General features: G+C 36.8%; 1 protein-coding gene and 1 long non-coding RNA gene across 2 annotated transcripts in view; one reads left to right on the forward strand and one right to left on the reverse strand.

The window, feature by feature from the left end:
• HNF4A (hepatocyte nuclear factor 4 alpha) overlaps positions 1-13009 on the reverse strand; it is a 67500-nt gene that overhangs the window by 48318 nt on the left and 6173 nt on the right. The window lies entirely within an intron of this gene.
• Positions 1-13009, forward strand: part of LOC106544867 (uncharacterized) — a 29200-nt gene that overhangs the window by 12912 nt on the left and 3279 nt on the right. The window lies entirely within an intron of this gene.

The raw sequence follows: 13009 nt of genomic DNA on the forward strand, positions 1-13009 counted from the left end.
TTCCCCCACTGACTTTGTTTGTTGGAAGTCGATTGGGAAGGTTGCAAAGGGTGATTGTGTGACTCCGAGATGTTGCAAGCATCATAAATACATCCTGGTCGTCCAGTATCTAAATTTTGGTGACATGGTTGTGAGGATGCTGTGACAGTTGTAAGTGCAAGGACTGGTCATAGGTCACTTTTTCAGTTGTAACTTTGAACAGTCATTAAATGAATAGTTGTACGTCTAGAATAGGGGTGTCAAACTCGCAGCATCATGGCGACGTCACATAACGTATCGTGACTTTTTTCCTCTTCGCTAAACCGGGCGTGGGCGTGGCCAGTGCGTGACGCAACTGGCCTGCGGGCGGTGAGTTTGACACCCATGATCTAGAACTATCAGTATTGCCTCTCTCAGTTCAGTTTCCTTTTCTTTTCTGATTCCAACTTCTACCATTCACTTCTCTGATTTTTCTCCATAATGAAGAGGGACACCACAGCCTCTTTATTATATAACATTTCCCCGTTGAGGCCTCCTTTCTATGTACAAAGATGTCTGCTAGCCAACAGAAAACAGATAGGCAACCTAGAATAAGTCTTTTTTCCCACCAAAAGTTCAGTGCAATGAAGATTATATCGGCTTGTAATGCAATAATTTGTGATAAAGTTAATCCTGATCTTCTTAAATTCAGAGAACCTTTATCTGCAGAGTCATTGCGTGATTGCTAGCATCTGAAAAACACAAAAGCTATAGGCATGTTGTGATCTTTCTAATCTAGTGTTAGCTGATCTAGACATGAAATGAATTCTGATGGTCAGTAGCATTAAAATCAAGTTTTCTTGACAAAGAATTTTCAGGTTTTAAACATAACCGATCTCTTTCTAAAAACGTACAAGATAAAGTTTTTCTGAGGTCTATATTTGATTCAAGGACAATTTCCTGATCCAGAAAGTTCCGTGAAAGAAAGAGCATTTTTAAATCAGGGAACAAATCTTAAAACACATTTTCCTATAAGCAGAAGCAACTCAATATTTCCTTGAGTTTAAAAAGAGGGCATTTCATATATAAAGAAACTCCCTTTTATTGCTGGGATCGATGGAGAAGGTAGTTCTTACAAAATTTTAAGGATATCACTGACTTCAAACTGGGTTGAAATACTCTTGAAAAACCATATATATTAAAATATGCATTCTCATTACAAATGCTTCTTTTTACTCTCTGCGAATATGTTTTGATGTTAAAAGGGAAATAAGTCAGAGGGCTTAAAGACTTCAGAAATATGCTAGAGCTAATACAATTTCTATGCTTTTCCTACTTAAGTGGAAGAAGAATGAATGTTTTAAACTGCTAAAATATTTTTGAAAGTAAGCATATTTAAGCTTTTAAAAAAAGAAAAAAATATTGAAAAAATGCAAAAAGAGTCAAAAAAGAGAAGATAAAGCACAAGGTTTATAAACAGAATTTACAAGCATCATATATTTAGGTTAAAATTTCCAATGCTTCAATGTTTATTTTAAATGATATGGTATATGTAAATCATTTAACAACTACTAATTATTCTTAAAATCTTAGTAAAATATGAATATCAATGGCAAATAGCAAATCTTACAAGTTACAATAAATCTATATATGAATGTGCCAGTTTTAAAATGTTAATTGTATTATTTGTATCAATAAAATCTTTGATTGTATTATTTCTATCAATAAAAATAGTTTTTAAGGTGCCATAAGGCATGGTTTTATGAAAGAATCCTCCTCTCCTTATTAGGCCCATATATAAAAATATTAAGTGCCCATATAAAAATTGGCACTTAAAATTAAATATACACACAGCATCAATTCAATATGATTTAAGAAAAGATAAAATCATACAATATGTTATTACAATAGAACTAATTCTATTGTCAATGTGTCAGCATTCCAAGTAATGCACCCATTGAAAGCAGAACTCCAGGGCAGGTAGATTCGTCATATAGGCACAGCCGGTGAAAATCAGCTCTGAAAATTCCCACTGTTTTCACCTAATTACAAGAATTAAACTCTCCCCCTCACCAGTATCACCAGTCACATGGTCCTTGAGGCAACAAAAGATGGTTTCAGCCAGATTTGCTTCAAGGTTTACACGTGACCCGACAAAAGCATGCACGACAAAAGCGCGCCGACAAAACCACATCGCTAAAACTGCGACATCATCAACGCGCTGACAACAGCACACCGACAACAGCGCGTCGACAGAAGGGCGATTTCAGTCGACAGAAGGACAATTTAAGTTAAGGTAAGGATTAGGTTTAGGGTTAGGTTTAGGATTAGGGTTAGGGTTAGCATTAGGTTTAGGGTTAGCGTTACATTTAGGGTTAGAGTTAGCGTTAGGGTTAGCATTAGGTTTAGGGTTAGGTTTAGGTTTACAGCGCGCTTCTGTCGGCGCGCTGTTGTCGGCGCGATTCAGCGCTCATTCGTCGGCGTGGTTTAGAACTCGCAGTTTTGTCACCGCGGTTTAGTCAGGCGCGCTTTTGTTGGTCGCCCTTTTGTTGGTGAATCGGTTTACACAATGCATCTGTAATTGATCCCCAATGACATCTAAAAGAGCCACAGGTTGGCCATTTCCCCCAGAAGACCTTAAGCATGGTGACTCTCATGGAATGGAATAGAGAATAGAATAGAATAGAATAGAATAGAATAGAATAGAATAGAATGGAATAATAGAGTTGGAAGGGACCTTGGTGGTCTTCTAGTTCAACCCCGTGCTCAAGACCCTATACCATTTCATTTCTTTGCTTTGAGGATGTCACAGCATCTCCTAAGAGACTGTCTTCCATCTAGCTCTCTCCCATTACACCATCTGATAGGTGGCATTCTTTACAGGAGATCTCTATCCAGCCACATAAGGCAGACAGAACAGAAGCATCTTGTACTTGAGAGCAACTATGTTAATGTATTGAATGTAGTATATTGAATGTAACCTTACATAAAATCACTTTTTAAAAAGTCCATCCCCAGAATGAGTTATTTGTCAGTTGCATATCCTGGTTTAGTTTTCCCTCCATGTTTTCAGAGTTTCCCTTGACTCATTGGAACCACATTGTATATTGCATTGTTGTTCTGTTTCACAATCTGAAATATGGTTTGGCAAAAGGAAGTTTAACACAGTGAATGTACTTCCTTATTTTGGATGATATATTGTAATGTTGACAGGAGATAAGACAGTTCCTTCACTGGTAGAAATACTTTATTGAGTTATCTAAGGAGTGTCACCTAAAATTAAACACTTCATTGCAGATATTTTATGTACAGTATGTAATAGAAGCACTGCTGCACACATCCATAGTTTTTTGTAGTTGTGAAATCATTACACAGCATTGGGATGTCTACAGGGACATCCCTTTATACTTGCCAAGCTTCTTTCCCACCAATATTCATATGTATGTATGTATGTATGTATGTATGTATGTACGTACCTACCTACCTACCTACCTACCTACCTACCTACCTACCTACCTACCTACCTACCTACCTACCTACCTACCTACATACATACATATATATATATATATATATATATATATATATATATATATATGGGAGAGAGAGAGAGAGAGAGAGGGAGGGAGGGAGAGAGAGAGAGAGAGAGAGAAAGAGAGAGAGAGAGAGAGCTGCCATCTTTCTATAAATCTTGGTGGGTATGTGTGGAGTGCTGGCTTTGTTTCAGTAAGTGGAATGATTGGTTGTGTGGTTGTATCATGATTAGTAGATTGGTGCTGGCTGTGTGTTCATTGTTGTTTTGTGTTGTAACGGCCTGGGTGGTAGATGGGGCTCGTTTGTTGACTAGAACTGGTTTCCAGATGTCTGGTAGGCAGGAGGTATCATCACGTTTATTCATATTGTGGGGGTGTTTCTCTATTTCGATAGCTTCCATAATTATTCTCTTGTTGAAGTGTTCAGTTTTGGAGATTAATTTGGTTCCTTCAAAATTAATTTCATGTCCTGTAGCTTTAAGGTGCTGGAAAAGGGAGGAAGTTTTTTCTTTTTTTCTTACTGCGTTCTTGTGTTCTGCGATGCGTGCATTTATTCTCCTGTTCGTTTGTCCTATGTGTGTTGTAGGGCAGATTTTGCATGGTATTTTGTAGACTCCTTGGTTTTCTATGCAAAATCTGCCCTGCAACATAAATGAATTATATCTATAGTGTCAAGTCACAGTACTTTTGACAGTGGTAGTGTGCATTTTGGATTCAAGTTCTGTTAAGATATAGCCTGTTGTGCCTTAAAATGGCTCCTACTGTACAGTGGAGTTACCATGGTAACGGCTTCGCAGTACTCCACAAAGGGGCTCCCTCTAATACAAAATTGGGATAAATATATACCTGGGCTATGCTAGTAAATAAATAAAAAGCAAGCTGCCCTGTGGAATTATTATTTTCAAGAAGATCCCCTGGCTTTAGTTAGGCTCCACTGATGCTGGATTTATAAATATATTCAAAACCTCTGGAAAAAGCTGGATACTAATAAGTGAATATCAATATCCTGAGGGACTAGAGAGGGCAGCAGGAAGCATCTCACTGCTTTACCTTCTAGTAAAAACAGAACATAGAACAAAAGAGTGACTTCATATTAGTGATTTGATAACTGAGGAAACTTAAAAAGAACTTTAAAACATCAAAGTCTGGCTGGTCTAATGTCTTCTTCTCAAAGTGCCCAAATATGCCATTGAAAGGTTTTCAACAAAGGCCTTTGAAATAACATTGTTCTTGTTCATGTACCCAAACAATAGGTGCCAAGAGCTATTCGGGCATGAATTTGAAACGAGAATACATAAATTCTTCATCATTAAACTGCTTATTTTCCACCAATTTCACGAAAACATGTTACAAGCTGACTTGAAGACCTCTATAGTAACTTGTGGAAGAGAATCTCATGCATGCACTATGTACAATACAGGTAGTCTGCAAACTATGACCACAATTGACCCCAAAATTTATGTTGCTAAGTGAGACATTTGTTAAGTGAGTCTTGCCCCATTTTATAACCTTCCTTGCCACAGTTGTTAAGTGAATCATTATAGTTGTTAAATTAGTAGCAATAGCAAAAGTACTTATGTACCACTTCACAGTGCTTTACAGCCCTCTCTAAGTGGTTTACAGAGTAAGCATATTGCCCCCAACAATCTGGGTCCTCATTTTATCTGACTTCGGAAGGATGGAAGGCTGAGTCAACCTTGAGCAGAGGAAAATCGAACTGCTGGCAGCAGGCAATCAGCAGAAGTAGCCTGCAGTACTGCATTCTCGCCACTGCGCCACCACAGCTCATAGTAATAAGCCGTGATGCCAAGCATCTGAATTTTGATCATGTGATTATGGGGATATGCCAACTGTTGTAAGTGTGAAAATTCGTCATGTCACTTTTTTTCAGTGCTATTGTAACTTTGAATGGTCACTCAATGACCGGTTGTAAGTCAAGGACTACCTATGGTTGCTCTCAAGGATCACAAAGTTTCTTGAACTTTTCCCCCCCATTATGTTCCATGGGATAATTTAATTAGAATGCTATTAAAAAGAGGACAAATGCCAGAACAGTTTGTCAGCGACCAGCAGTTCAAATCATAGGTGTACAGCTATTCCTCCCCTTACAACCATTCATTTAGTGACTGTTCCAAGTTACAAGAGCACTGAAAAAAGTGACTTCAACCTTCCTCGCACTTACAACTGTCACAGCATCTCCACGGTCACATGTTCAAAATTTGGGTGCTTTGCAACCGTTGCAAAAATGGAAAGATATACTAATTACCACAACTGGAAAAATGCTTAGAGAAACTGATGTTACTGTTTCGATCAAAGAGAAGAATGCATGTAACCTCATTTCTATTTGGAAATCACTTCTGGATTTTGTGCCTGAGATACAAAAAAATATAGAAAACTTTGACTTTGGGATAACTCAGAGGTGGGTTCCTACCGGTTCGGACTGGTTCTGCCGACTATTTCTTTTACCTTTTTTTTTTTTTTTTTACTATTTACCATTTTTTAAAAGTTCTGTGCATGCGCGCAGAGCACACATCAAGCGTGCGCGCACAGAGCATCCCTGAGCAAACCAGCAGTAAAAGAAGCCGGAACCCACCTCTGGATATACTTATTAGGCTTTTATTTTTGTTATAGAACTGGGTAGGATATGCTGAGTATGCAAAGTAAAAAGTTGAGATTGTAACGTTATTATGTTCATTCTGCTGTGCTTAAACGAGTCGGAAGTTAATACTTTTTTTTTTCATCTTTCCCCCTTTATCCGACCTTTCTCTCTTTCCCCTTTTCCAATTATTCTCAATTTCATTGGTGTTTTACACTGTAATGAGTTTAATAAAATTATACTATAAAAAAGAACTTTTGAAGTGGATGGGACCAACTTTCATACGTTGAGCACATTACCTATCAGGATTGAAGGAGTGACTAGATCCAGCTGCTGCTGCTGTTGAAATGCATAGAAGAAAAAGAAAGCCTTATTTTTTTTGCATGGCAAATTTTCTCGATTCTTTTCCAACTGTCAGTTCTCATTTCATGTATCATTTATTCATTGTGCCTTTCAAAAGCATAAGTGATCAGCCATGCCATTGGGAAAAGCTCAGGTTTGATTTGAACTGATTCTGGTAAAACATTTCCATTTCAAGTTCTACCATGATGCGTGTTAAAAAGGCAAGAGGGAATGAAGGAAATCACACCAATGTCAACAGAGAGTTTTCCCAAATGAGGCCAAGTATAATAATTGAACTGTAGAGCTCTAACTTCCTTAAATGTTGACACTGTCATTGTGAATTACAAGAAATACTGGTGCTTACAGAGGTTAGCGTTAAAATCACAGTACAAACCCTACTTTCTAATCACACAATCAAAATTTAAATACCCTTATTGTTATTAAACTGGTATTTAAAACAGTTTTATTTTGGTGTTTTTATTACAAACACCAATTGTATTTGTGATTTGTTTAATTCTTCTTCTAACTATTAGTAAAAGCTACAGAAAACCTTAAAGGTAAGGTTCCCCTTGCACATATGTGCTAGTTGTTCCCAACTCTAGAGGGCGATGCTCATCTCCATTTCAAAGCCAAAGAGCCAGCGCAGTCAGAAGACATCTCCGTGGTCATGTGGCCAGCATGACTAAACACTGAATGCACACAGAATGCTGTTATCTTCCCACCAAAATGGTTCCTATTTTTCTACTTGCATTTTTACACGCTTTCAAACTGCTAAGTTGGTAGAAGCTGGGACAAGTAATGGGAGCTTACTAGGGATTCAAGCCGCCGAACTGCCGATCTTTCTGATCGACAAGCTCTGCATCTTAGCTACTGAGCCGCCTTATGTCCTCGTAATTAGAGGTTTTCACTTAAACTAGACAAAGATCAGTTTATGAGCTGAAAACAATTTGGGGTTAAGCAAAAAAAAAAAAGACTCCATTTAATGTTTCTACTTTGAATGTTCTGATTTTTTGCACTCAAATTTTATATTTCTTTAATCATCAGGTAAGTAAATAAATCGTGGCATGTATTTACTTAAAGGGAATTACACAATTCCTTTCTCTCTGGTAATCAAGCTCTTTTACTCAGACTGACAGCCTAGGACAGAAATATGGTATTTACAATGGGTAGAAATTATAGGTACATCCAGTTTATACGAAAGTGGCTCATGCATTGCACATCTTTACAAATCTCTAGTCAAGCAGATCTGGCTTCAATTGATGAGCTCATATTAAGCATAACTTGGGAAGAAGGAAGCCAAGCCTACTACTGTCTAGTAGTCTCCATTAGAAACTCAGTCTACTATAGGAACCACTTACATGTGAGCAAACACTTTTACTAAGACCTGATTATTGATTTGAACAAGGAAATAGGGTGTCACACCACTTATTCTGGTTTGCGCAGCTTTTATCAGCCTTGCTCTGAGAAGCATCAAAGTGTTTGGTTTTGCCTATATCCTCAGATCATTGTTGACATTGGCTAAGTGAAGAGGTACGGAGGTATGGAGTAACACTACTTCAGGAAACAGAATGGCTGCTAGCCTTAAATCTTGTGTGAGCTGGCCTATTCTTGTAACAGTATGGAAGTGATCTACCTAGACCCATTCTTAGATTTTCCCCATGGGAAAAAGTTATCCTTTTCTTCCAATGATAATATAACTGCTCATTTCTTCATATCTATTTTCCAATGAAAGCTAATTAAGATCGGGGCTTCTCATACAACGTTCTTGAAAGAGAACTGAAATGAAAATAGAAAAATATGTTCAGAAAATCTGCAAATAACGTCTACTTGAGGGGAGACTTTTTTTCCAATGAAATATCTCTGTCAAAAAAGTCCATGCAATATAGAGAAAGGGCATGCGCTTCTGCCCTTACTCTGCATGGGATTTACGGTGATTTTAAAATTGTTTTGATTGGCATATGAAACTCATGTATGATTAAACCATGTATTAATCGGGAAGAAGACTGCATTGTTTGATAAACAAAAAGATTAAACAATGACAAAAGTTATAATCACTGACAAAAATTATATTGCCTTGGGAAGCAATTTTTACATATAAATGTTCAGCAACAATCCAAATAGAAATGCCACATGAATTATAGGAATATCCACAGTAACTTCCTCTTTCCCATGATGTAAATTTCTGATAGGTGTATCCAGATGACAAACAGAGGCAGAAAAATCCAAGTGACCAAGAAGATGGTCTGAACAGCCTTGATGTTTTGCTTCCATCTGCTGTTATCCAGTTTTTGGCACTCCAGATATGATCATCCTATTTAGGTCATAACATATGTTGCAATATACAGTACTTGTTAAAACGATGCACTTCAAAATGATTCAGAAATAGTGATTTCAATCTTGCATGACCTCCAGCATCTTTTTGCTTTTTATTAAACACTTTATTTTTTTCCTGCTCAATCCTGAAAAAAATAAGCCTGCTTTGAGAAGGTTATGTATCATCAAGATGTGTCTGCAAATCAACATCACCTCTTGGTAACCACTTAGATAAATGTTCTCTGTGATGATCCATCTCTAACGTGGTCTTTTAGGTTTTCTAAAGGTGCACTCATTGCCACTGTAACTGAGTCCATCCACCATGCTGCTGGTCAACCTCTTGTCTTTTCCTTCTACCTTTCTCACTCCAAAGTAGAATAATTTAAGATTGATTATTTGTGCCTTGGGTTCAATGATCCAATTTTTGTTTCCTTGGCTATCCGCATTGTTCTCAGGGGTCTTCTCCAATCCAAAGTTTTAAAGCATCAACATTCTTTCAATCCTGCTTTTTCAAAACCTAATTTTCATTTCCACAGTGTCAGAAGGAATAATATTGCTTGCACAATTCTGAACTTTGTAAGTATAGACATAACATGGGATCTGAATATCTTTTCTAAGGGTTTGTGGAGATTCTCAATCATCCAGGTCATGGTTGTCCCAAAGGTGATTATTCCAAAAGACAACTGGAATTTCTTGGTGCCTTTTGGAAAAAAATACCTATGGGACACGTTTTCTAAGGATTTAATGGATGCTTTACCAAATGCTAGTCTGCAGTGAATTGCTTGCATGCATCTATAGTTCATGGTTGATCCTAAAAGAAAGAAGCCATTTACTGTTTATCACTTTGATATCTTCACTGTGAATTCTAAGGCTGATTGTTATACCTGCTGTCATTAGTTTGGTCTTCTTTATATTTGATTTTTCACTATGCTTCTTGACTTTCATTACTAGGCCTTGATATCCTTTTTTAGATTTGGGGGTAATATAATCAGCATAGCATAGGTTATTGATGTTTCTTCCTCCAGTTTTAAAACCATGCTCATCTTTTTCCAGTTCAGCTTCCTTTAATAAATATAGGTTGAATAAATAAGGGGACATTGTAGTCTGTTTCACATAATGTGGCTTTCAGGACTCTATATATTTCTCATGAGGACAATGAGATGTTCTGAGATTCCTATGTATCTGAGCACATTACACAATTTGTCATGATTGATACAATTTGAGGCCTTTCTAAGATTTGAAATACCCCTTTAATTCAACTCTTAAAGCAGCTACAGCTTTTTTTCCATATACATGGACGATTTAAAAAAACAGGTTGCTATAATAAATAAAAGAGAATTGCTGAACTGATCTGAATCATTTTTCCTAATTATTTTTGAAATGTGCATATGCTGGCATTCATATTGTGTACAGAAACCACACTTCTTATTCTCAACAAGTATAAGCAAAGATCATATTCAGGGATAAATAATCTAGTATTCTCCAGTTTGAGAATTACAATTCTAATTAATCCAGCTATTATGTCAAACCATAAGAATCTGTGGTAGTTGCATTTCAAAAAATGTGGAAGACACTATCTCTGGTCATATTGGTTGGGGATTATGGTAGTTATAGTTTAACAGCACCAGATTAAGGAAAACTCAAGCACAGTGTGGGAATGGAAGTACATAGTGTGGATGCAATCATCCAGCTTCCTTCAGCTTCCAGTTAAACATCTAGTAAATGTCCATAACCATTTTGTGAATGGATAATAGTTCTAATTGCATGTATTTTGTGTCAGTGCTTACAAGCTCTCCCAAATTACAGATGTATCCATTGGGCCAAAGTATTAGTTCTAGATTAAATGTATTCTCATCCTACACATATATTAATAATAGTCAGTTGGATCCAGATTTAATGCCAAGAAGAGGTGGTTAGTGCAATCCTATACCACTCTGAAAGTCTGGAGATGTTCCACAAGATCAAAGAAAATATTTCCAATGCTGTGTAAATGGAGAGGCAAGGAATAATCTAATAGAATAGGATAGGATAGGATAGGATAGGATAGGATAGGATAGGATAACAGAGTTGGAAAGGACCTTGGAAGTCTTCTAGTCCAACCCCCTGCTTAGGCCACCTCAGACAAATGGTTATCCAATCTCTTCTTAAAAACCTCCAGTGTTGGAGCATTTACAACTTCTGGAGGCAAGTTGTTCCACTGATTAATTGTTCCAACTGTCAGGAAATTTCTCCTTAGTTCTAAGTTGCTTCTCTCCTTGATTAGTTTCTACCCATTGCTTCTTCTCCTACCCTCAGGTACTTTGGAGAATAGCTTGACTCCCTCTTCTTTGTGGCAGCCCCTGAGATATTAAATAGTCCCTTCTGCTGGAGAACTTTCATTTGCCTGATTCTTTCCAATGTTTCTTTGTATTACTGTATTAAAGAAGATGAGCAAGTTAAGAAATAATGGAGTTGTATTATCAGTTTCCAGAGCACCTGACTCTATGGGGTCATCATTTGTTTTGAAGTTCTCTAAATGACTGAGTGCTATAAATCACTATCCTTCCTGTGCCATTTGTATATGTATTTGTGGATTACCCAGGAACAGATACTCTTTAAATACCTTATTGACAATGGCTGAAGGATTAGTAACATTTACCCAGTGCTGAGTAGGGGCAAATGAGAAGGACATGTCTAATCCCATATTTTTGTGTTGTTGGGAGAAGGACCTTTTTATTGAATTTGATTTTCTAAAGTAGGCAGACTTAGGCCAAAATACTAATTTGGGCTGGAAACACTGGGGACAGCTTGTCCTCATTCCCCTCAAAGCTCCCAGTCATTAAAACACTGGAAATAACTTTCAAACCCAATGACAATCCTGAGAATCCACAAAAAAAGAACAATGCTTCAAAATTATTAAACTGAGCTTATTTCAGAATCTATTCAGCAAAGAATAGAAAGAAAAATCACTAGCAAATCAATAATTCAATTCCACTGGAGTTAGGGGTTTTTGGAAGGGTCCCAATGGACAATTTACAACTTGTTTAGAAAACTCGCCAGTTTTATTTTCTTTATTTCTGAGATGGCTCTGGAGCCATAAGTACATGACAAGTCACGGCCATTGAAAAAGAGAGGAGGTACACAAATATCAACTGTCTTTTTCATGCAACTTCTTTCACTGGAATTTAATTATACATTTTTTTCTATTACACCCTAAAAAAAGACTATCTTCCTATTATGTTCTTTCCATCCATAGTCAATTTCTTGTAGCAGGAAAAAAAGCAGAACTTAAATACTAGTGAAATACATGTATGGATGATGCAGATAGATTGCATCATGTGGAATCTTTGTAAAACTTCATGAATGACGTGTGAAGTTTCCATGATTAAAAAGTGTACATTCTGGAATTATATTTACCTTCAAATATCAGAATACTGTCTTCACTTAGTGGAAGCGAGACTAAGTGGCACTGCAAGCTATCATTTATTTAGAAATGATGAGAATTGAAGTTGGGATTCATGCTTTGCCAATGAAAGATTAACCCATTTCTTTTAGGACTGGCTTTTTAATATAATGGGTGATAGATGCTGCACTTTCATGTGGCTCTTTCTTGCTGTTTGTTTATATTCTATACATACCCTGAAACTTTTCAAATATACTTAGCCCTAAATGTATCAGCTTTTTAAAGCTCCCTTCTTCACTTCTTGCTGCCTCCTTTATCAGTTTCTTTCTCTCCTCTAACTTTGTCCAATTAAGTCAATGATTCCATAATCCAATTGAATTATGTTTGGAAATTATGTTTCCATTATATTTTAACACTACTTTTGCAAAAATGTACATATGATCATTTAAAATACTAGTTTATACATCAGATGAACCTTCCTCCATGTCTGGAGCCAGGGCAAGGTTGCCCTTTAAAAATAACTTATTAAATAGTCTATTGAAGATTATTAGCTCATGTTGAACAGAATAATTCCTTCATCTTTCCCCAGATATATTTTAATGAATACAAATGTGCAAACAAGCAGGACAAATGATATACCCAATTGAAAAACCAACTTCTCGTCATCTAAATTATATCCAATCATGATTTAAAATCTCTTCTTAACTTGAAGCATTGGCTGATGAGGATTTTTTCCCCTGTGTCATGCCTTTTAAATTGCTGGTGGTATGCCTGCCCCCACTGATTTATATGTAAGCCATTTTGGCTGAAGAATGAAAAAAAATGCTAGAAACAAATGCAGAAATGATCTGATAGGACAATGGGGGAGGATAAGTTAATCCTCCA

The sequence above is a fragment of the Thamnophis sirtalis genome, unplaced genomic scaffold, assembly GCF_051295495.1.
Source record: "Thamnophis sirtalis isolate CommonGarterSnake01/CBP01778 unplaced genomic scaffold, rThaSir2_p1.2 scaffold_7, whole genome shotgun sequence".
NCBI classification, from domain to species: Eukaryota; Metazoa; Chordata; class Lepidosauria; order Squamata; family Natricidae; genus Thamnophis; species Thamnophis sirtalis.